Here is a 26,153-nt window from a genome sequence, read left to right on the forward strand (position 1 = left end):
AGTCTTAGAGATGTGCAGCACAGAAACAAACCCTTCAGTCCAACTCGTCCATACAGACCAGATATTCTAACCTAATCTCATCTCATTTGCCAGCACTTGACCCATATCCCTCTAAACCTTTCCTATTCATTTACCTATCCAGACGGCTTTTAAATGTTGCAATTGTACCAGCCTCCACCACTTCTTCTGGCAGCTCATTCCATACACGCACACCTTCTGCGTGAAAAAGTTGCCCCTTAGGTCCCTTTTATATCTTTCTCTTCTCACCCTAAACCTATGCCCTCTAATTCTGGACTCTCGCATCTCAGGGAAAAGACTTTCTCAATTTATTCTATCATGCCTCTCATGATTTTATAAACCTCTAAAAGGTCACCCCCTCAGCTTCCGACGCTCCAGAGAAAACAGCCCCAACCTACTCAACCTCTCACTTTTGCTCAAATCGTCCAGCCCGGCAACATCCTTGTAAATCCTTTCTGAAACCTTTCAAGTTTCCCAACATCATTCCAATAGAAAGGAGGTCAGAATTGCACGCAACATTCCAAAAGTGGCTTATACCCAGCTATGCCTGTCTCTTCGTAGGATATGTGGAACAGTCCATCTTCCGCAACTACACTGGCACCACCCCCCACCTTTTCCTCCGCTACATCGATGACTGTATCGGCGCTGCCTCGTGCTCCCACGAGGAGGTTGAATAGTTCATCAACTTTACTAACACCTTCCATCCCGACCTCAAATTCACCTGGACTGTCTCAAACTTCTCCCTCCCCTTCCTAGACCTTTCCATTTCTATCTCGGGCGACCGACTCAACACAGACATCTACTATAAACCGACTGACTCCCACAGCTACCTGGACTACACCTCCTCCCACCCTGCCCCCTGTAAAAACTCCATCCCATATTCCCAATTCCTTCGTCTCCGCCGCATCTGCTCCCAGGAGGACCAGTTCCAACACCGCACAGCCCAGATGGCCTCCTTCTTCAAGGACCGCAGATTCCCCCCAGACGTGATCGACGATGCCCTCCACCGCATCTCCTCCACTTCCCGCTCCTCCGCCCTTGAGCCCCGCTCCTCCAACCGCCACCAAGACAGAACCCCACTGGTTCTCACCTACCACCCCACCAACCTCCGTATACAACGTATCATCTGCCGTCATTTCCGCCACCTCCAAACGGACCCCACCACCAGGGATATATTTCCCTCCCCTCCCCTATCAGCTTTCCGCAAAGACCACTCCCTTCGTGACTCCCTCGTCAGGTCCACACCCCCCACCAACCCAACCTCCACTCCCGGCACCTTCCCCTGCCACCGCAGGAAATGTAAAACTTGCGCCCACAACTCCTCCCTCACTTCCCTCCAAGGCCCCAAGGGATCATTCCATATCCACCACAAGTTCACCTGTACCTCCACACACATCATCTATTGCATCCGCTGCACCCGATGTGGCCTCTTCTATATTGGGGAGACGGGCCGCTTACTTGCGGAACGCTTCAGAGAACACCTCTGGGATGCCCGGACCAACCAACCCAACCACCCCGTGGCTCAACACTTTAACTCTCCCTCCCACTCCACGGAGGACATGCAGGTCCTTGGACTCCTCCACTGGCAGAACATAACAACACAACGGCTGGAGGAGGAGTGCCTCATCTTCCGCCTGGGAACCCTCCAGCCACAAGGAATGAACTCAGATTTCTCCAGTTTCCTCATTTCCCCTCCCCCCACCTTGTCTCAGTCGGTTCCCTCAACTCAGCACCGCCCTCCTAACCTGCAATCTTCTTCCTGACCTCTCCGCCCCCACCCCACTCCGGCCTATCACCCTCACCTTGACCTCCTTCCACCTATCACATCTCCATCGCCCCTCCCCCAAGTCCCTCCTCCCTACCTTTTATCTTAGCCTGCTTGGCACACTCTCCTCATTCCTGATGAAGGGCTTATGCCTGAAACGTCGAATTTCCTATTCCTTGGATGCTGCCTAACCTGCTGTGCTTTAACCAGCAACACATTTTCAGCTGTGATCTCCAGCATCTGCAGACCTCACTTTTTAACCAATATCCTGTACAACCACAACATGACCTCCCACCTCCTACATTCAATACTCTGACCAATAAAGGAAAGCATACCAAATGCCTTCTTCACCATCCTCTCTACCTGGAATTCTACTTTCAAGGAGCTATGAACCTGCACTCCAAGGTCGCTTTGTTTAGCAACACTCCCTTGGATCTTACCATTAAGTGTATACGTCCTGCTAAGATTTGTTTTTGCAAAATGCAGCATCTAACATTTATCTAAATTAAATTTCATCAGCCACTCTGAAGAGAAAACTAAAGCGATTACGGATGCTGTGTCCAGAGTTTTTGAAATGTTCTGTGTAAGAACAGTCCCCAAAACTTAATGGAGAACAACCAACAAACATATGGGCTTCTTCTTATTTGCACTTTGTCTTATAACGAAATGGGAAGGAATCTCATTTCATTCTTCACAGTGCAGAAATATCATGAGGATAAGATTTTTGACTTGAAGATAGTATTTATATTTTCCCTATTTTTGGCTGAATTTATTTAAAAACTGAAATCCTCTACAGATAATTATGCTTTATTAAAAAGAAATGAACTGCCAGGCAAAAATGACTGAATGCAATTTGCATAGTTTTACATTCCAACTAGTGGGATAAAAACAATGAGGAAGCAATGCAAGACCCCAGCTCCTATCAATTTACACCACTTTGAAACTTCTCAAATGTCTCTTCAGTGAGGTATCAAAAAGCAATTGTGTGGTTTGAAACAATAATTGCCACAGACATGGATTAGATGAATAATCTCAAGGATATTCAAATGAAGAGAATACTTCAAGACCTTCTGCAATGCAGGAGCGGGATTAAGACAGTGCTGTACTGGACAACCTTGAAAGACTGTGTCTCTACCTCCCTTTGGAAGTGCTGTGTTCTGTTCTGCAAGCTTAATCAATACTGAGAGAAAACCAATTACAAACTGAGATCTTCTAATATCTGCAAATCTCTAGTGTACAACTGCATCGCAGAGAAAAACTGAACCTCCACCGAATGAAATGTCCCAGGTAGACAAGCAGGAGGCACAGCAAGCCTGGCAACATTAGGAGATACGAAATTGATGTTTCGGGTATAACCCTTCACCACCAAACTTGTCACGAGGGCGTGAATGGAGTTCCACCGCAAAACTTTATCTGTCAATGTTTATTCTTAATGTTGAATTAGCCTAACTTCATGCTTTCTCATGACCTACAATTTAAAACCACAGCTCATCAACAGAGGTTGCAAGGACTCAGAAGCAGCATTGGGAGGTCCAGTACAACTTCCAGGATGATACACTGCAGTGTAGATGTATATATATGGAGTATGAACACATCACCACAGTGGTTACAGAGCTCGGGACCCAGGTTTGATTCCACCAACAGGTGACTGTCTGGGTGAAGTTTGCACACTCTCCTTGTGTCTGTGTTGGTTTCCATTGGGTTCTCCAGTTTCCTCCCACAGTCCAGAGACGTGATGGTTAGGTGGATTGGCTGTGCTGAATTTCCCTGTAGTGTTGAGGAATGGGTAGGCTAGGTAGATTAGTCATGGTAAATGTGGGGTCACGGGATACAGTGGGTATGGGTGGGATGCTGGCTGGAGGGTTGGTGTCGACTTGATGGGCTGAATAGTCTCCTTCCACATAGTAGGAATTTTATGATTTTGCATCTCTGTGCTTCATCTGAGGTGTCGTTAATGTTTTATAAAGGTTTACTATAACCTCTTCGCTTTGATATTTTATGACTCTATTAATACAGGCAAGATTTCCATGCACGTTTTTAAGTTTTCTCACATGCCGCCTTGAAAAATTTGCATATATATTGTGGTTAGGTGACCCACAACCTCCAGGATTAATATAGAAGTATTGATACTTTTTCATGAGAGTAGATTAAAAACTTGAAATGTGGAACCAAGTTTAAACCTCGTCAGACTCTGCAATCTGCAAACTGCAGAGCTGGAACAGACAATATTCATGCAGCTAGGCCTTGAACAATCAACTTCTCGTTGAAACCAGACAGGTCAAGAACTGCCTGATCAGGTGCTAATGGCCAAACTCTGTCAGAATTAACCATTGTTTACTCCTCCAATGTACCTACTTTGTTAGATGAATGCTTTGCAGACTTGGTATCACCCAACTCAGTAGGAGGCCAGAAGCATAGCATGTCCAGGACAGGCCTTGACAGTTGAAAGTTCAAAACCAAATTCAACAGCCTCCAGGTATGGAGAACATCACCTCATTAGATTGTCCTGCCTGAAGCTAATGTTGGACACAGGGATCACCAAACCTTTACAAAGAGGGGAATAAAAAGGGTGACCTGGAACCCCAACTCAGTCTGCTTTTGCATCTTCTTCAAAAGTGTCTCCAGACAGCATTTTTGACTGGCAGCTGAGCTTCACGGGATCTCCAGCTCCTTGTCCTCATGGGAGCATCATCAGGCTGACCAGACCCAGAAGCATGAGACGACCCAAAGGCCAGAACCAGCCCTAGACCAGAGGGGAAGCCCATATCAAAGACAGTAGATCCTGAAGAATCAGCCAACCTTCAAAGACTAAGAAACAGCCTGCCCCAGCCTTATCGAATGAGCATTACCATTCTTTTCAGACAAACAGTTCAAATATAGTGGCAGGGACCTACGGGTAGGATGTAACCTTGGACGTGGGATGTCAGAAGTAGCTGTCTAGTGTAGATTTGAGACTGTTTAATGAAGAGTTCTGTAAAGATATTGACTTGGTTTGAGTTTAATTAAAGTACAATAGTAGAGTCTGATATAAAAAAGTTTTATCCTTGTTAGTGTGTTTAATAAAGTTGTGTTAGGCCATCCCGTGACTCTTGTCCCCTTTGTCTATCTCACTGCGTAATCCACCTGAGTAAAAAGGGTAACCACAAACTGGTCAAGTTTAGTCAGGATACATTTACCCATTCTTTCACTTCACAGCAATATGTTCCTTGGTCTCTTAAAACTTGCCATTAGTACACATTGCCTTTCCTTGTTCTTCCTATCAAAAATCTACAAAATGCATTTGTCAAAGAAATGCCTAATAGTCCTTGTGAAATCATTCAAGATGGTCCAATAAAACTGCATAGACTACCAATTAGGGCTCTGTGAGTTTAATTGAAGGATATTATCACCCACCATTAACAAAGGGCTTGACCCTAACAAATCCCCATTGTGACACAGCCTCCTTTGAGTCATTCTGATGTGAAAGTAACAGGAAGGCAGATAGATTAAATTAGATTCCCTACATTATGGAAACAGGCCATTTGGCCCAACAAGTCCACACCAATCCTTTGAAGGATAACCCACCCAGACCCTTTCCCCTACATTTACCCCTGACTAATGTACCTAACACTATGAGCAATTTAGCTTGGCCAATTCACCTAACCTGCACATCTTTGGATTGTGGGAGGAAACCACAGCACCTGGAGGAAACCCAGGCAGGCACGGGGAGAATTCCACACAGACAGTCACCCAAGGGTGGAATCAAACCTGGGTCGCTGGTGCTGTGAGGTAGCAGTGCTAACCACTGAGCCTCCGTGCGGTCACAGATGTGTGAGGAGTATTCAATTGCTGATGCTGTCTGAGACAATGCCTCAACAGAGTCTATAATAATAATGACGATCCTTCACTGTTATCATAACAAGAATCTTTACCAGCTTGGTCCTTTTCAATGTACCTTGGCCATAACTACCTGTTGAAGTAAAATCTATTTGGAATTATCCTCTTCAACTTGAACTGCAGGATGTCTGTTCTCCAGTCTCTCTAAGCAGTACAAAATATAGATATTTTCAAACCTGTTCAGACATGTTAATAACATACCTCTGGGTCAGATGGGACTTGAACCTTTGCTCTCATGTTAGTTGGGTAACTTCACCTAATGATGCAAAAGAGTCATACAAATTTGACTAGAAGTATTCCTTTGTTGCAAATCAAAAGCCCACTAAGTTTTTAAACTGAAGTCCTTTGTAGCTGAGGAGAGGGTTTATAGTAAAAGGATTGAAAAGGCAATGGGCCATTGACTACTTACTTCATTCTTCTAAATCGTGCCTTACACACTGAGGGACATTTATATTGACTTTGATCCATCATATTTCACTTTTAGACTTTGTTTTAGGCTGTAGTTGTTTACAGCACAGACTCAATGGGGAAACAAGACTCATTGCATAGCTATTAATGAAAGAAACTGAACTTAAGATTCCTTGAGAGGTACTGAATGGTGATTAATGGATGCAATGCTTCAATAAGCACTGCTTCATCCAGGGAGTGGAGTTATTTGCTGGCTGCTGTCAAGGCCAAATGTATTGTCTTCTTGTGTTATAAATCTATTGCATGTTTGACAATATTACAATCAGATCCTAAGATTGATCAAAGATAATGGAATAGTGTTTCCCAAGTTAGGTCAAAAGCATGCCGTTTTCTTAAAAAAATCACTTTAGTATTTAACACACAGTTTAATAGTACAGTCACGGTGTCATTGTGTTCTTGAACTTAGGAAAAGGCCCTTTGGTCCATCACATCCACGTTAGTCAGTTGAACTATTCTAATCCCGTTTTCCAGCACGAGCACTATATTCTGCTGCTAAGTGTAGTAGTGTGCTACTTTGAATGCACTTTTAGGGCCTCAAAGTGCAATTTCTCAGTTTTCCAGGCTCACCTAACATAACTATGTGCAACATATAATTAACTGATCTGACTTGCTTTCAATCTTTTTCTCAAAGTAAAACTAAGTATGACTCTTGAAATCAATTAGAACATGTTGTTGGAAAAAAATTCTCTTCACTTGGGAAAATTATCAGTGTTCACTCAGCTTCTTTCATATCTTGTTTTAATTTTGACAAAATAAAGTCAATGTATTGTCACCAGAAGTGTGACAGATGAGCCTCAAAGCAGGTTGTTATGACAATATAAAGTTTATTTGCTAAACAAGAAGATATAGGATCGTGTATGAGTGAAACAAAATGTATTTGTCCCTTTGGAATTGTATTTTCCAATTGAGCATACAGACAACTTACAATGTGATAAATTTCATCTAACTCAATTGCCCTAGGGAGACAAACAAACATGGTTAAAAATGACAAGAAATCTCTGGAAAAATCCTTTCTACATCTTTCAAAGGAAATTGGGAGTAATTTCACTGGTTAGTTGTAAAGCAAGCAATATTGATTCAGCTGCCCTTATTTCTGTTCTATTGCCTGCATTGGGGATGAGATAAAGCACACAGGACAACAGGTTCAGGACAGTAGAGGGCGGAAGGAGGTGGTTGGGGTATAACTAGGAAATAAGAAAGGGAAACTGATGTAGGAAAATAGCAATAGGACTTGAAAGTAGAGGCACAGAGGAAGTATTAATCATAGAAAAGAGAAGAGACGACAAAGATTAAAGGGAAGAAAACACATATCATGGTAAGGGATAGATGGCAAGGGGCATTAAAATAGAATGATTACATCGCCAAACATTCCCACTTTTAATTCTATCCTCAAACCCTATATTCTACTCAATATTCATCTCCTTCATTTCTCCACTTTCTTCTGCCTCCTCTTCATCCTTACTGATCCACTCTGGCTCTTACCTCTTTCCTATATTCCTCTCTCTTTTGTACCTGTCTTCCATGAGGTAGAATTTATTGAATGTATTTGGGAATATGTTAAAGATCCAACAAGAGTTCGGCTATTTTGAATCTGGCAGTGTGTAATGGAGTAAGTTTAGTAAATGATGTGACCACAACATGATACAATTTAGCATTCTGTTGGAGACGGAGGAACTTGGATCAGAAACATTGTGCTTAGCTTAAATAAGAGCAATGTAAAGAAATATGGGCAGGACCGGCAGGACAATTAGCATTTGAGGAACAATGGCAAACTTTTATGAAAATAGTTCATTGCTCACAGCAAATATATATCCCATTAAGTAAGAAGAATTCTAGAAATGGGATAGGTCAACCACAGTTAATCAGGGAAGTTATGAATGGCATCAAATTGAAAAATAAGGGCAACATTGGCAAAGATTAGTAGTAGATTAAAGATTTGGGAAAGTTCTAAGAACCAGCAAAAGACAACTGAAAAAATAATTAAGGGGGAAAAAAAGCTCTCAAGGAAAACTTGCAAGTACGGTCAGTAAGAACTTTTTCATAGCTTTAAAAAAAGAGAGAAGTCAAAGTAAAGATGATGGCCTGAGGGAACAAGACTGGAGAAGTAATAATGGGGAACCCGGAAATGACAGATGTGTTGATGAAACACTGCAACATTCTTCACAGTATAAGACACTAATAGCATTCCAAAATTACTAAATATTCAAAGGACAAGAGGAGGAGAGGAAATAAATACAATAATTATTACTAGAGAAAATATGCTAAGGAAAATAATGGGGCTAAAAACCTATAAAACCCCTGGACCTGATGGGATGCAGCCAATGATATTAAAGGAAGTAGTTACTGAGATAATGGATGCATTTCCAATTTCTTCTTGCTCTGGCAGTTTGCACAGACAGAAACACATCGAATGCAAAATGCCACTCACTCCTTATTTAGGACAAAATGTGGTGCTGGAAAAACACAGCAGGCCAGGCAGCATCCGAGGAGCAGGAGAATCGACGTTTCGGGCATAAGTGCTTCTTCAGGATCTGCTCCTTGGATGCTGCCTGGCCTGCTGTGTTTTTCCAGCACCACATTTTTCAACTCTGGTCTCCAGCATCTGCAGTCCTCACTTTCTCCTTATTTAGGACATACAGGCACACTGTAATAACACATTTTCTCCACTAGGCTTCACAAGCTCCAAATGCCCAATTCTCTACATATTAATGTGCCCTGAAATAAATCAGCATTTTGCCCTGTTAAGGTCATATACAACCTATTTGTATATGTATGAGTGTGACTGCATGTATAAATGAAAATTGTTATCTTCTGAAGTTTTAAAGCTGGAAAAATGATGATATTTTCCACAACATCTTTATTAACTTCTGTTCATTTTAATGACTGCATTCAAAATGAGGTCCACAGAAAACAATTTTATTCACAAAAAGAATTTCTCTTCGAATAATTTTAGCATGAACTTAATTCGAGATTAGAGTCAAGACTGTGGTGCAGGAAAAGCATGGCAGGTCAGGCAGCATCCGAGGATCAGGAAAATCAATGTTTTGGGCAAAAGCCCTTCATCAGGACCACACTCTCGACTCTAATCTCCAGCATCTACAGTCCTCACTTTCACTTAATTCGAGGTAAGGCATACTATAGCACATTAATAGGATGGTAAATTGGTTACAGTGGAGAAAATGGCTGAATACATCTTTACTCGACAGTTAGCTAGTCTGCAGGTTTGAGGGAGCTATTTTCACAGTGATGTCTCGGATCATGTAGAACTGGAGCTCAAGTCTGCATTGCTTCAGCACAGCATGTCCTCTTTTACCATGTCTTGTAAATAATTACATTTAGTGAGATTCACTAATGAGAATGTAGACTTCACTTTTGAATAGTTACTGTATAATATCTATATTTATCTTGATGTTTCTTTAGCTTGTAACCTACTCATCTTCCTTGTGCAGAGAAATTATCTTACGCATTCATGACAAATTATCTTTGGGTCCATTACTGTTGCTTCCCATTTCTGAACATTTTCCAGCATCTGTATAAAATATTCTCTTTCTGTTCATGTACCATTTGGTGTGGTATTTAAAAAGATTAAATATATCAGGAACAGTGAGTTGAAAGATTATGAGTAAAGCCTCAAGAGCTGCTGATAATGTCAGAAATTATTACATTTTTAAATCTGGGAGGTTCCGTTACCTAGCAATTGCATCTTCATGCTTCAACTGCACAGTGATGTTTCACCAAATGAGTCTCACAGTAAGCTCTCACTTCCCTAGCCTCATGCACCAGATGCCAAATATACCAGATGTTAGATTAAGTGACCTGCTGCAAGGAACATTAGCAAGATCAAAATCAGCCAGCGAAATAGAGCAGGTGATTATATGTAGCCAATCTGACCAATCAATTCCTCATCAACGGAGTCAATATACAACTGGATTTTAAAATCGTTACTTCTTTATTACCCACAGATCTGTCTATTCTTTAATTTTGTCATTTTCACGTGATTTGGGACGAACATGCATGAACATCAAACTGACTGTTGACAGCATCTCCCCTCAACTGATTGTTGACAACAGCACTGTGAGAAAATGAGGACTGCAGATGCTGGAGATCAGAATTGAGGGTGTGTTGCTGGAATACTAAAACAGGTCAGGCAGCATCCGAGGAGCAGGAGAATCGACATTTCCTGAAACGTTGATTCCCCTCCTCCTGGGATGCTGCCTGGCCTGCTGTGCTTTACACTCTCAACAACAGTACTGTACATATTCAGAACCTTAGAGTTGAAGACATGTGCCACCTTGGTCATTGATAGGCTATTTTCAACTCGTGCTGTTGGTTTTTACAGAAGTAAGAAACTGTTGAGCGTTCTATTGTATGTGTAAGAAATAAAGTTTATCTGTATTAATAAGGTTACATCTTTAATGTAAATAGTTGGTGTCATTAGCTAAGCATTACTTAAAAAAGTAATTATTTTAATAAAATTGAATAAGGGTGACAAGCAAGTGGCGTTTTGCAGTTCTAGTTTGTGAAATTTGTCGAACATCAATGTGATCCAAGTGTACTATATCTGCGATAAATACCTGCAACTCGATATACATTGGCTCAAAGTTGATGAGCTGAAGGCTGAACTACATACTCTGCAATGCGTCAGAAATATAAAAGTTATTTATTTTTTTCATGGGATGTAGACATGACTGACAGGCCTGTATATATGCTGCTCATCTCTAATTGCCCTTGAACTGATTGACTTGCTAAGCAATTCCAGAAAGTAGTTAAAAGTCTCTCACATGTAGGTCACATCAGGAAAGGATGACAGAGATCTGATTCGCTGAAAAACATGAGTCAACCTGATGGGATTTTTTTAAAAAATTAATGAAATTTTCATGGTTACAATTATTGAGATTAGTTAAACATTCTAGATTTATTAATTGAATTTAAATTCCATCAGCTGCCATGCTAGGTGTTGAACACTTTTATGTATAGCATTTAGCTGTGACCCTGGACTGATAGTTCATGATTTGCTCCATTACCACCATCTTCCTGCAATGTGTGAGTACTCTTATGAGGAAAGGTTCGGCAGGCTTCTATCTGCTTGAGAAAGGAGCAAGCTACTGCAGATGTTGGAGTCTGCACTGAAAATAACAAATGCTGGGGATCACAATGGATAAGATAGATCCATGGAGAGATAGTAAGCTGACGTTTCGAGTCTAGACGACTCTTCATCAGAGCTGAAGTGAAGTGTAGAGGGGACAGCATTTATGCTATAGTTGTGGGGATGGGATGTGGGGGGAGAAAGGATGTTGATAGTTCAGATTCAGTAATCAGAATGTGAGGATGACAGAATGCTGGTGTGTCTAACTGCCAGACTGAAGAGAACAGAACCCCATTGGGATGGGGGAAGGGGAGAGAGGACATGGTGACGGAGAATGTAACAAGTAAAGCTAACAGAAAGGGAAGGAATGGGAGTTGGTTCACAATTTGAAGGTGTTGAACTCAATATTCAGTCCAGAAGGCTGTAAAGTGCATCGTCTGAAGATGAGATGTCTCACACAGTAGTATAAAACAAAGAACTATGGATGCTGGAAATCTGTGACAAAATTAGAAATTGCTGGAATAACTCAACAGGTCTAGCAGCATCTGTGGAAAGAAAGCAAAGTTAACAGCTTGAATCCAGCATCCAGCATGAGAACCACATCTCAATGTCTGGGCTCTAATTCGAAAATGCAACGTGTTGCTCCTAATGTCAGAAAGGTCTTGCTTAACTTTCTAATCTTAGCCCTCATTGTCTAATTCTCACCTAGCTGGAAGTGATTTTTTTTATATCCTTTCAACTCCATTCTAAATAAGGGTCACTGACTGGAAACTTTACATCTGTTTTCTCTCCACAGATGTTGCCAGACCTGCTAAGTTTCTCCATCAATTTCTGAAAATGAATAGTGTCTATTTCAAAAGGAGGATGAAAGAAAGAAACACTTTATCCTTGAGGGGAAAAGGTTTTAACCTGAGACCATAGTTGTTTAAATTGATGTCTTGTGTCCATTGCAATATCAAATATTTCATTGCTCTTTCAGTCTGTGCTGTTCTGATATTTCCTTTCAATCAATTCAGTCACTGAGCATTTTTCCTTCTCAAAAGGCAAAGAGAAAGAGAGAGAGAGAGAGAGAGAGACCTGACCCAGTTCATCCCAGTCACATTTCCAAGTCCTCTGTTCAGTCAAGAGCAGATTCCTGAAATGCAAATTTTTTTTTGCATTCCAATTTCTGGGCTCCCACTTTCCAAGCTTGGTGATTGTGGGCAATGTCTTTCAATCCCAGTTCATGGAACAAAGCAAAAAAGTTTTAAATCAAAGTAGGAGATAAGGTTTTCTTCACAACTTTTGATAAAATAGTTCATTTCGGTTCAGATTATTTTCTTCATTCTGCGTTAATTTCACAATTTTTAGCTAACCCATGTGGTCAGCTGATGCTTGTGTCCATTTTAACTCTGTGTATTCTGTCTTCTTAAAACCAATTTAGACCATGAATCTCCCAGAGATTGACACCAGATATTGGAATTTGAAAAAAAAAGGGGTTTTTTTCACAATATCCAGACAAATTATGGAACCCTAAGTTGATATTGCCATTTTGTTTCAGAAACAACTTTTGTAATTTAATTTAATCCTGTAAAAATGAAAGAAAAGAGAGATGGAGACAGGAGGACAGAAACAATGGCTGACTGAGAATGCCGCAGCTGCAAATGTGTTGCTGGTCAAAGCACAGCAGGCCAGACAGCATCTCAGGAATAGAGAATTCGACGTTTCGAGCATAAGCCCTTCATCAGGAATAAGAGAGAGAGAGAGCCAAGCAGGCTAAGATAAAAGGTAGGGAGGAGGGACTAGGGGGAGGGGCGATGGAGGTGGGATAGGTGGAAGGAGGTCAAGGTGAGGGTGATAGGCCGAAGTGGGGTGGGGGCGGAGAGGTCAGGAAGAGGATTGCAGGTTAGGAGGGCGGTGCTGAGTTGAGGGAACCGACTGAGACAAGGTGGGGGGAGGGGAAATGAGGAAACTGGAGAAATCTGAATTCATACCTTGTGGTTGGAGGGTTCCCAGGCGGAAGATGAGGCGCTCCTCCTCCAGCCGTCGTGTAGTTGTGTTCTGCCGGTGGAGGAGTCCAAGGACCTGCATGTCCTCGGTGGAGTGGGAGGGGGAGTTAAAGTGTTGAGCCACGGGGTGATTGGGTTGGTTGGTTCGGGCGGCCCGGAGGTGTTCTCTGAAGCGTTCCGCAAGTAAGCGGCCTGTCTCATCAATATAGAGGAGGCCACATCGGGTGCAGCGGATGCAATAGATGATGTGGGTGAGAGGTTGGAGTGGGTGAGGGGGGTGGACAGGTTGAGTCGGTTGATGTCACGCGGCAGTTGGCTATAAAGAGGTCGAGGGCGGGTAGGAGGCCAGCACGGGGTGTCCAGGTGGATGGGGTGTGTTGGAGGCGGGAGAAGGGGTCGTCAGAGGGTGGGCGGGAGTCTTGGTTGTGAAAGTAGGCACGGAGGTGAAGGCGGCGGAAGAATTGTTCAATATCTCGCCGCGTGTTGAACTCATTAATCCGAGGGCGTAGAGGAATGAAGGTGAGGCCTCTGCTGAGGACTGATCTTTCATCCTCAGAGAGGGGGAGATCTGGAGGGATGGTGAAAATCCGGCAAGGCTGGGAGCTAGGACCTGGTGTGGGACTGGAGCTGGAGCTGGAGGCGGGGTTAGGGGCCAACTGCCGCCGTGACATCAACCGACTCAACCTGTCCACCCCCATCACCCACTCCAACCTCTCACCCTCAGAACGTGCAGCCCTCCACTCCCTCCGCTCCAATCCCAACCTCACCATCAAACCCGCAGACAAGGGAGGCGCAGTGGTAGTTTGGCGCACTGACCTGTACACCGCTGAAGCCAAACGCCAGCTCGCGGACGCCTCCTCTTATCGCCCCCTTGACCACGACCCCACCTCCCACCACCAAACCATCATCTCCCAGACCATCCAGGACCTCATCACCTCAGGGGATCTCCCATCCACCGCCTCCAACCTCATAGTCCCACAACCCCGCACCGCCCGTTTCTACCTCCTGCCCAAAATCCACAAACCTGCCTGCCCCGGCCGACCCATTGTCTCAGCCTGCTCCTGCCCCACCGAACTCATCTCCCAATACCTCGACACGGTCCTGTCCCCTTTAGTCCAAGAACTCCCCACCTACGTTCGGGACACCACCCACGCCCTCCACCTCCTCCAGGATTTTCGCTTCCCCGGTCCCCAACGCCTTATTTTCACTATGGACATCCAGTCCCTGTACACCTCCATCCCCCATCACGAAGGACTCAAAGCCCTCCGCTTCTTCCTTTCCCGCCGCACCAACCAGTACCCTTCCACTGACACCCTCCTTCGACTGACTGAACTGGTCCTCACCCTGAATAACTTCTCTTTTCAATCCTCCCACTTCCTCCAAACTAAAGGAGTTGCCATGGGCACCCGCATGGGCCCCAGCTATGCCTGTCTCTTCGTAGGATATGTGGAACAGTCCATCTTCCGCAACTACACTGGCACCACCCCCCACCTTTTCCTCCGCTACATCGATGACTGTATCGGCGCTGCCTCGTGCTCCCACGAGGAGGTTGAACAGTTCATCAACTTTACTAACACCTTCCATCCCGACCTGAAATTCACCTGGACTGTCTCAGACTCCTCCCTCCCCTTCCTAGACCTTTCCATTTCTATCTCGGGCGACCGACTCAACACAGACATCTATTATAAACCGACTGACTCCCACAGCTACCTGGACTACACCTCCTCCCACCCTGCCCCCTGTAAAAACGCCATCCCATATTCCCAATTCCTTCGTCTCCGCCGCATCTGCTCCCAGGAGGATCAATTCCAACACCGCACAGCCCAGATGGCCTCCTTCTTCAAGAACCGCAGATTCCCCCCAGACGTGATCGACGATGCCCTCCACCGCATCTCCTCCACTTCCCACTCCTCCGCCCTTGAGCCCCGCTCCTCCAACCGCCACCAAGACAGAACCCCACTGGTTCTTACCTACCACCCCACCAACCTCCGCATACAACGTATCATCCGCCGCCATTTACGTCACCTCCAAACGGACCCCACCACCGAGGATATATTTCCCTCCCCTCCCCTATCAGCGTTCCGCAAGGACCACTCCCTTCGTGACTCCCTCGTCAGATCCACACCCCCCACCAACCCAACCTCCACCCCCGGCACCTTCCCCTGCAACCGCAGGAAATGTAAAACTTGCGCCCACACCTCCACACTCACTTCCCTCCAAGGCCCCAAGGGATCCTTCCATATCCACCACAAGTTCACCTGTACCTCCACACACATCATCTATTGCATCCGCTGCACCCGATGTGGCCTCCTCTATATTGGTGAGACAGGCCGCTTACTTGTGGAACGCTTCAGAGAACACCTCCGGGCCGCCCGAACCAACCAACCCAATCACCCCGTGGCTCAACACTTTAACTCCCCCTCCCACTCCACCGAGGACATGCAGGTCCTTGGACTCCTCCACCGGCAGAACACAACTACACGACGGCTGGAGGAGGAGCGCCTCATCTTCCGCCTGGGAACCCTCCAACCACAAGGTATGAATTCAGATTTCTCCAGTTTCCTCATTTCCCCTCCCCCCACCTTGTCTCAGTCGGTTCCCTCAACTCAGCACCGCCCTCCTAACCTGCAATCCTCTTCCTGACCTCTCCGCCCCCACCCCACTTCGGCCTATCACCCTCACCTTGACCTCCTTCCACCTATCCCACCTCCATCGCCCCTCCCCCTAGTCCCTCCTCCCTACCTTTTATCTTAGCCTGCTTGGCTCTCTCTCTCTCTTATTCCTGATGAAGGGCTTATGCTCGAAACGTCGAATTCTCTATTCCTGAGATGCTGCCTGGCCTGCTGTGCTTTGAGAATGCCGCAGGACATACAGAAGGAGTCAGAGGTTCAGGGATCAAGGAATAGGTACAATTCCAAAAGCAAGAGGCCTAAGTAATAATATGTAGTTAGGGCTAATCAGCAGGAAGCTTTGACAGATACTGTTGGAGATGGCGACTGCAGTACAAACATATCCTCCTTAAACAAATTAATTACAATCAGGAACACATGATTGTAGGGACAATGCAAGCATTTGCAAAATGATCCAAATTAAATTATTTTTCAGATTGTGATAGTAGGCTTGTTACAGATTCATCAACAGGTTTTCTTTATCAATAAAGGACCGGACACCTACTGAGTTGACAGAACAGCAAGTTTTGCATTGAGTGGGGAATAGGAGCTTGGAGGTGCAGCAATGCCATCTAGTGTCAAAGAGATTGAAAATCAAGTCTAATCAGAAGAGTGAATTATAGAAAATGTTGCAAATCTAAAACCGAAACAGAAAACCTTTCAAATAATTGGCACATCAACCATTATTTAGGGAGAGAGACAGGCTTAGCAAAGCAACCCTCTATCCCTGATCTGGCCACTGACCCATGACGTTACTTTAGTTAGTCAGAGTACTATTCTCAGAATATTATAATATGTTACTTGGAGCCCTGAGAGATTAGAATGGACCTCTGGATTGCTTGCCCAGTGATATTGCCACCATTATGCCACCAGCTCGGAATGTCTTGCTAGAATTGGGGCAGCCCTGGAAACCGGGAAGAATTTTGGAAGGAGAAACTGAGACAGAATAGTTCAAAATAAAACACACTCAAAATGTGAACATTGCAGATAAGGCAAGCATTTAGTTTGACTCTTTTGTTGCCCTGAGAAGGTACTGATACAAACAAAAGTACAGAAATTACTGGAGAAACTCAGCAGATGTGGCAGCATCTGTGAAAGAAAACAGTTCAAATTTGGAATCCAGTAAGCCATCTTCAAACTGACAGCTGAACGTTTTCAGTGCTTGGGAGCCTCCTGTGAAGCGCTTCTGTGAAGTTTCCTCCGGCATTTATAGTGATCACTATAAATGCTGGAGGAAACATCACAGAAGTGCTTCACAGGAGGCTCCCAAGCACTGAGGATGTCACTGAGACAGGGGACGAAACGTCTGCAATACAAATCCCCAGCTCGGCTAACAGAACCACAACAACGAGCACCCAAGCTACAAATCTTCTCACAAACTTTGAGCCGAACATCTTAACAGAGCACTACAGATGGTAATAAAAGGGCATTGGAGTACTTCAGAACAAAACAAGGAAGGATAGAAGTTAAATGAGCAAGGACATTCATTTAGTTTACAAAAGTATTTTATTTCCAAAATTTCAATAATAAAATGATTTCTATTTCTCAGAGTGGGGTTTTGAACTCACATTATCTGAACTGTTAGCCTACTAACATGGTATGTGTGCTCTATATGAAGACAGATCCTTGGTTCGTTATCTGTTGATGGTTCTTTGCCAGTCGGCAATGATTCACAAAAAGGAAAATTGTGCTTGAAAAGTCTTCTTTGGGAATTTAACCAGTAGATTTGATTGGGAGAACCAATGGATATGGTTTATTTGGACTTACAGAAGGCTTTCGATAAAGTCCCACATAAGAGATTAATGGGTAAAATGAACGTGCATGGGATTGTATACAGTGTATTGAGATGGATTGAAAATTGGTTAGCAGACAGAAAACAAAGAGGAATAAATGGGTGTTCTTCTGAATGGCAGGCAGTGACAGTGGGGTACAGCAGGGAGTAGTACTAGGGTCCTGCACATTAAGTTTATATGATTCATGTACAAGGACACACAGTCCCTTTGATTATAAATATTTTCAGTCTCTCACCATTGAACAAATATTCTGCTTTCTATTTTTTTCTACAAACGTTGATAAATTCCCAGTTCTGCACCTTCTATCTGCCACTTTCTTATCCCCACTTATGGCCTTTCTATATTCTTCTGCGGCCTCATTGAGTCTCTTCCCTCCACCAAACTCTGTATCATCAGAAAACTTGGATAAATTATAATTGTTCCTCGCAACTAATTTATTGACATTGATTGAAAACAATTGAGGCTATGTATTGACCATTGTGGTGCCCTATTAGTTAAACTCTGTTAGGCCAAAACTGATATAGTTCTTCCATTTATCCGAATGCTGATTGGTTAATGGGGGTGTTAATTTTTATGGTCTTATCCAGTATTAGCCTAAATCTCAATTCAAGGTGAGTTTAAATAATTAGAATTTAAGTAGTATTATTACCTACGATTTGGAGGTGCCGGTGTTGGACCGGGATGGGCAAAGCTAAAAATTGCACAACACCAGGTTATAGTCCCACAGGTTTATTTGGAATCATTAGCTTTTGAAGCCCTGCTTCTTCATCAGGTCACCTGATGAAGAAGTCATGCTTCAAAAGTTAGTGATTCCAAATAAGCCTGTTGGACTGTAACTTGGTGTTGTGTGATTTTTAACTTTATTACTAGCTACAGTGGACAACGTTTACCTCAAAATAAAATATACCTATAATAACAGAGTCTATAACTTTAGAATGATTGCTTAATACAATTATATTACAAGAATCAATCCTGGATTAAATTATAGTGGTGACAATATTATTGACTAAAAGATAATCAAAATTGTCAATTCACCCATCAGCAGTAGCCAACCTACTTTGGAGTAAATCTTCTGTAAAGTAGCCACTTAAAATAATGTTGGCTGCATATTTACCTAGAAATACAGATAAAAAAAACAGTTCTATATGGAAGTGTAAAACAATTTTCTCATTCGGAAGGGCATACAAACAAATATTACACAAAACTATACCTACGATCCCAGTTTAAATTCATTAAATCCCAGTTTAAAAGCACATTTTTTTCTGTCTTATCTCAGCCATTTAGCAGAGTGAATTTTTCAGAGCTCTCAACACTAATGATGTGACCAAGATAACTGTTCTGAGTCTGTCTTTTATTCCAAGCTGGCCTTAAATAATTCCATTATCACTTTATAAAGAGTACTCTGAGAAATTATTTCTTCAGTTCATTATTTATTCTGTTAGAGAGAATTCTTGAAAATTGATGTAGGTCTTAAGCAATTTACGTTCATGTTTCTCACTCCAAGGTTTTTTGATCTTCACGACATTACAGACAGAAGAACAGAAGGTTGCTTCTGATTTTAGTCCTAATGCTAATTAGTATCAAGTTTAACATGTTAATTTCTGTGTGGCTTTGGTGATGCTCGTTACAAATTCAACCTTAATCTATACCAGGACTTTTGCACCTGTCCCACAAATCCTAATTTTATGTAATAATCTTCATTTAGCAGCTTATTGAAAGCTTTTAAAAAAATACAAATGCATTAAATCCAGTATTCCCTTCAAGTAACCTACTACAATAGATATAACCTCAAAACTCGAAAAGATCTGCCTCCATGGTTTCTCTTTCATAAGATAAAAGGTGGGGAGGAGGGACTTGGGGAAGGGGCGATGGAGATGCGATAGGTGGAAGGAGGTCAAGGTGAGGGTGATAGGCCGGAATGGGGTGGGGGTGGAGAGGTCAGGAAGAAGATTGCAGGTTAGGAAGGCTGTGCTGAGTTCAAAGGATTTGACTGAGACAAGGTGGGGGGAGGGGAAATGAGGAAACTGGAGAAATCTGAGTTCATCCCTTGTGGTTGGAGGGTTCCTAGGCGGAAGATGAGGCGCTCTTCCTCCAAATGTCGTGTTGTTATGGTCTGGCGATGGAGGAGTCCAAGTATCTGCATGTCCTTGGTGGAGTGGGAGGGGGAGTTAAAGTGTTGAGCCATGGGGTGGTTGGGTTGGTTGGTCCGGGTGTCCCAGAGGTGTTCTCTGAAACATTCCGCAAGTAAGTGGCCTGTCTCCCCAATATAGAGGAGGCCACATCGGGTGCAGCGGATGCAATAGTTGATGTGTGTGGAGGTGCAGGTGAACTTGTGGCGGATATGAAAGGATCCTTTGGGGTCTTGGAGAGAAGTAAGGGAGGAGGTGTGGGCGCACGTTTTGCATTTCTTGCGGTTGCAGGGGAAGGTGCCGGGAGTGGAGGTTGGATTGGTGGGGGGTGTGGACCTGACGAGGGAGTCATGGAGGGAGTGGTCTTTTCAGAACGCTGATAGGGGAGGGGAGGGAAATATATCCCTGGTGGTGGGGTCCGTATGGAGGTGGCGGAAATGACGGCGGATGATACGCTGTATATGGAGGTTGGAGGGGTGGTAGGTGAGAACCAGTGGGGTTCTATCCTGGTGGCGATTGGAGGGGCGGGGCTCAAGGGCGGAGGAGCGGGAAGTGGAGGAGATGCGGTGGAGGGCATCGTCGATCACATCTGGGGGGAAACTGTGGTCCTTGAAGAAGGAGGCCATCTGGGTTGTACAGTATTGGAACTGGTCCTCCTAGGAGCAGTTGCTACGGAAACGAAGGAATTGGGAATATGGGATGGCGTTTTTACAGGGGGCAGGGTTGGAGGAGGTGTAGTCTAGGTAGCTGTGGGAGTCAGTTGATTTGTAGTATATGTCCGTGTTGATTCGGTCGACCTCCACTCCCGGCACCTTCCCCTGCAACCGCAAGAAATGCAAAACTTGCGCCCACACCTCCTCCCTTACTTCTCTCCAAGGCCCCAAAGGATCCTTCCATATCCACCACAAATTCACCTGCACCTCCACACACATCAACTATTGCATCCGCTGCACCCGATGTGGCCTCCTCTATATTGGGGAGACAGGCCGCCTACTTGCAGAATGTTTCAGAGAACACCTCTGGGACACCCGGACCAACCAACCCAACCGCCCCATGGCTCAACACTTCAACTCCCCCTCCCACTCCACCAAAGACATGCAGGTGCTTGGACTCCTCCATCGCCAGACCATAACAACACGACATTTGGAGGAAGAGCGCCTCATCTTCCGCCTAGGAACCCTCCAACCACAAGGGATGAACTCAGATTTCTCCAGTTTCCTCATTTCCCCTCCCCCCACCTTGTCTCAGTCGATTCCCTCAACTCAGCACCGCCCTCCTAACCTGCAATCCTCTTCCTGACCTCTCTGCCCCCACCCCACTCCGGCCTATCACCCTCACCATGGCCTCCTTCACCTATCGCATCTCCATCGCCCCTCCCCCAAGTCCCTCCTCCCTACCTTTTATCTTAGCCTGCTGGACACACTTTCCTCATTCCTGAAGAAGGGCTTTTGCCCGAAACATCGATTCTCCTGCTCCTTGGATGCTGCCTGACCTGCTGCGCTTTTCCAGCAACACATTTTCAGCTCTGATCTCCAGCATCTGCAGTCCTCACTTTCTCCTTCTCTTTCATAAACCCATGTTGTCGATGACCAATTATTTCATTAATTTCTTAGTGCCTTTATATCTTTATCTGGTAAAAACATCCAGCGTTTTTTTCTATTACCAATTTCAGACGAATTTATACATGTATCTTGTTTTTTTTATTTTTCCTCTTTCCTTAAACTTTTGTTTCCTTTCAATCCACAAGGCCCATAATTTAATTTAGGTTGTAAGGCTGAAAGAGGTCACAATACAACAAAGTACCATAGACAAAGGTGAAAATTTTAAATTGGAGGCATCGCCAGTCCAGGAGCCAATACAGCAGCAAGTTATTCAACAAGTGCAGCATTAGGTTTGACAAGTAAGTTATTTCTGGTTGGTCATTGCAGTCATAGAGTCATAGAGATGTACAGCATGGAACAGACCCTTCGGTCCAACCTGTCCATGCCGACCAGATATCCTAACCCAATCTAGTCCCACCTGCCAGCACCTGGCCTATATCCCTCCAAACCCTTCCTATCCATATATCCATCCAAATGCCTCTTAAATGTTGCAATTGTACCAGCCTCCACCACTTCCTCTGGCAGCTCATTCCATACTCGTACCATGCTCTGTGTGAAAAAGTTGCCCCTTAGGTCTCTTTTATATCTTTCCCCTTACTTATTTTATTTTTCATTTCTAGTTTTCTTTCATAGTAACATGGTGATGATTTCAGCTGAGGTAGCCACTCATTCACGAGGGCCAATCATGATGAAATTTTGCCGACAATGTATATTGAGGATGAGGCAATGTTTGCTTCCTTCCATAAAATAAGACCGTAAGAACATAAGAACCAGGAGCAGGAGAAGGCTATCTGGCCCCTTGAGCCTGCTCTGCCATTCAATAAAACCATGGCTGATCTTTTTGTGGACTCAGCTCCACTCACCCACTCGCACTCCATAACCCTTAATTTCCTTATTATTCAAAAATTCCTCACCTTAAGATTGGGAAAGTTTTAAAGGACAACATAAAACCATTTTAAAAATTATAAAGTAAAGTAAGATAAATTATGAGAATAACCTAGCTCAGAATATAAAGACATTTAGCAAAACTTTCCATAAATACATAAAACAGTAGCTAAAGTAAACTTCGGTCCTTTCAAGGATGAGAAGGGAGGATTTAGTTATGGAATATGAGGAAATGGCTGAGGCATTGAACAGGTATTTTGTGTCAGTCTTCACAGTGGAGGACATGAACAGCATGCCAGTAATTGACAAGGAGATAAAGGTAGGTGAGGACCTAGAAACAATCACTTGCACAAAAGTGATAGTGTTGGGTAAGCTAATGAAGCTAAGGGTAGACAAGTCTCCCGGCCCTGACGAAATGTATCCCAGGGTGTTAAAAGAGATGGTGGGAGAAATAGCAAATGCACTTGTGGTAATTATTGAGCAGTCCCAACAGATTGGAAAACAGGAAAAGTGGCACCACTGTTTAAAAAAGGAGGTAGACAAAAGCTGAGGAATTAAAGACTGGTTAGCTTGACGCCTGTAGTGAGGAAAATGTTTCTTAAGGCTATTATCAAGAAATAAATAGTAAGGCATCTAGTTAGAAATTGTCATGTTGGACAGATGCAGCATGGATTCATGAAAAGTAGGTCATGCGTAACCAATCTATTGGAATTCTAAGAAGAAATTACGAGCACATTGGACAACGGGGACCCAGTAGATGTGATGTATCTAAATTTCCAAAAGGCATTCGATGAGGAGCCTAACAAAAGGCTGCTGCATAAAATAAAGATGCAAGGCATTACCAGAAATGTGTCAGCACGGATAGAGAATTGGCTAACTAACAGGGAACAAAGAGTGGAGATAAATGAGTGGTTTTCTGGTTGGCAATCAGTGACTAGTGGTATGCCTCATGGACGAGTATTGGGACTGCAATTATTCACAATTTACATAGATGACTGGGAGTTGACGATCATTTGTAGGGCATCAAAGTTTGCAGATGACACTAAGATGAGTGGTATAACAATGTGTGCAGAGGACTTTGAAACTTTGCAAAAGGACATAGGTAGTTTAAGTAAGTAGTGGGCAAAGGTCTGGCAGATGGAGTACAATGTTAATAAATGTGAAGTCATCCATTTCGATAGGAATAACAGTAAAAATGATTATTACTTGAATGGTAAAAAAATTGCAGCATGCTACTGTGCAGAGGGACCTGGGTGTCTTTGTGTATAAATCACAGAAGGTTGGTCTGCAAATGCAACAGGTAGTTATGAAGACAAATGGAATTGTGATCTTCATTGCTAAAGGGATTGAGTTTAAAAGCCGAGAGGCTATATTGCAGCTGTACAAGGTGCTGGTGAGGCCACATCAGGAATATTGCAAGTAGTTTCGGTCTCCTTACTTGAAAAGGATGTACTGGCACTGGATGGGATGCAGAGGAGGTTCACTAGGTTGAAGGGGTTGGTTTATGAGGTAAATTGAGTAGACTAGGATTATATTCATTGGAACTCAGAAGAATGATGGGGGATCTTAGAGAAACATTCAAAATTATGAAGGAAATAGATAATTAGAAGTACAGAGTACGTTTCCACTGGCAGGTGAAACTAGGACAAGATGGCAATGCCTCAATATTAGAGGGAGCAGATTTAGGACTGAACTGAGGTGGGACTTCTTTACCCAGAGGGTTGTAAATCTATGGAATTCACTGACCAGTGAAATAGTTGAGACTTCCTCCGTAAATGTTTTTTAAAGCTAAGATCGATATTTTTGAACACTAAAGGAGTTAAGGGTTGTGGTGAGAGGGCAGGTAAGGTGAGCTGGGGCCACAAAAAAAAAATCAGCCATGGTCTTATTGAATGGCAGAGCAGACTCGAGGGGGCAGATGGCCTACTCCTGCTTCTAGTTTGTATGTTCTTATGTTCTTAAAAACAAGGTAACCCTTCCTTCACTGGCAAAGGAATTCCAAAAATTCGCAGCCCTTTGGGTGAAGAAGTTCCTACTCAACTCAGTCCTAAATGGCTCCCCCTTATTTTAAGGCTATGTCCCCTAGTTCTAGTTTCACCACCAAATGGAAATAACTGCCCTGCTTCTATCTTATCTATTCCTTTCAATATTTACATGTTTCTATGACATATCCCCTCATCCTTCCAAATTCCATTGAGTATAGTCCAAGTTAACTTAACCTGTCCTTATAATCCAAACCTCTCAATTCTAGAATCAATCTAGTGAACCTTCTCTGCACCCCATCCAGTGCCAGTACATCTTTTCTCAAGTAAGGAGACTAAAACTGCGCGCAATACTCCAGGTGTGGTGTCACCAGCACTCAATACAGCTGCAGCATAACCTCCCTGTTTGAAAACTTTACACCTTTAGCAATGAAGGATGATATTTCACTTGCCCTCTTAATTATCTACTGTACCTGCCAACCAACCCTTTATGATTCACAATGGAAGAAACTGGGTATGGATATTATGCTATTGAAGAATGAAGTTATAGAGTCATAGAGATGTACATCATGGAAACAGACCCTTCGGTCCAACCCGCCCATGCCGACCAGATATCCCAACCCAATCCAATTCCCCCTGCCAGCACCCGGCACATATCCCTCCAAACCCTTCCTATTCATATACCCATCCAAATGCCTCTTAAATGTTGCAATTGTACCAGCCTCCACCACGTCCTCTAGCAGCTCATTCCATCCACGTACTACCCTCTGCGTGAAAAAATTGCCCCTTAGGTCTCTTTTATATCTTGCCCCTCTCACCCTAAACCTATGCCCTCTAGTTCTGGACTCCCTGATCCCAGGGAAAAGACTTTGCCTATTTACCCTATCCATGCCCCTCATAATTTTGTAAACCTCTATATGGTCACCCCTCAGCCTCCGACACTCCAGGGAAAACAGTCCCAGCCTGTTCAGCCCCTCCCTGTAGCTCAAATCCTCCAACCCTGGCAACATCCTTGGAAATCTTTTCTGAACCCTTTCAAGTTTCACAACATCTTTCCGATAGGAAGGAGACCAGAATTGCACGCAATATTCCAACAGTGGCCTAACTAATGTCCTGTACAGCCGCAACATGACTTCCCAACTCATGTACTCAATACTCTGACCAATAAAGGAAAGCATACCAAATGCCATCTTCACTATCCTATCTACCTGCGACTCCACTTTCAAGGAGCTATGAACCTGCACTCCAAGGTCTCTTTGTTCAGCAACACTCCCTAGAACCTCACCATTAAGTGTATAAGTCCTGCTAAGATTTCCTTTCCCAAAATGCATGACTTCGCATTTATCTGAATTAAACTCCATCTGCCACCTCTCAGCTCATTGGCCCATCTGATCGTGATCCTGTTGTAATCTGAGGTAGAATCCAAAGACATTTATTACAGCTAGTTATTATTACAGACAATTATGGTAGTCTTCTGGCAAATAGTGTCTCAGCTTTATTAATCTCGTACGTTTCATAAAACAACATGCTTCTAGTAGTGTGTCATACTTCAGGTGATTCTAGGATAAAATGGAGTATGAAACCTTTCTATCCCCCGGTCAAATACCATGAGACCATGATGGTAACACAAGCATATCTCTTTGAGGTAGTTTCATCAAATTTAATGGCTGCAAAAATCAGGACAACTCACATCCGCTTTCAAACATGTTTTTCCAGTATGACCTCACTGGTGATTAAAAGATGCACTAAAATTTCAGATTACAAGCTAGATGTCCACAAAGATTCTCTCTTATTGTGGTTAGCTGACAAATTCTTCATAGTTTTTATAGTGTCCTTCAACTTCAAGGCTAGAGTGTGTAATGTCATAACAAGGTTAACTTTGCAGTTTACATG

The sequence above is a fragment of the Hemiscyllium ocellatum genome, chromosome 3 (assembly GCF_020745735.1).
Source record: "Hemiscyllium ocellatum isolate sHemOce1 chromosome 3, sHemOce1.pat.X.cur, whole genome shotgun sequence".
NCBI lineage: Eukaryota > Metazoa > Chordata > Chondrichthyes > Orectolobiformes > Hemiscylliidae > Hemiscyllium > Hemiscyllium ocellatum.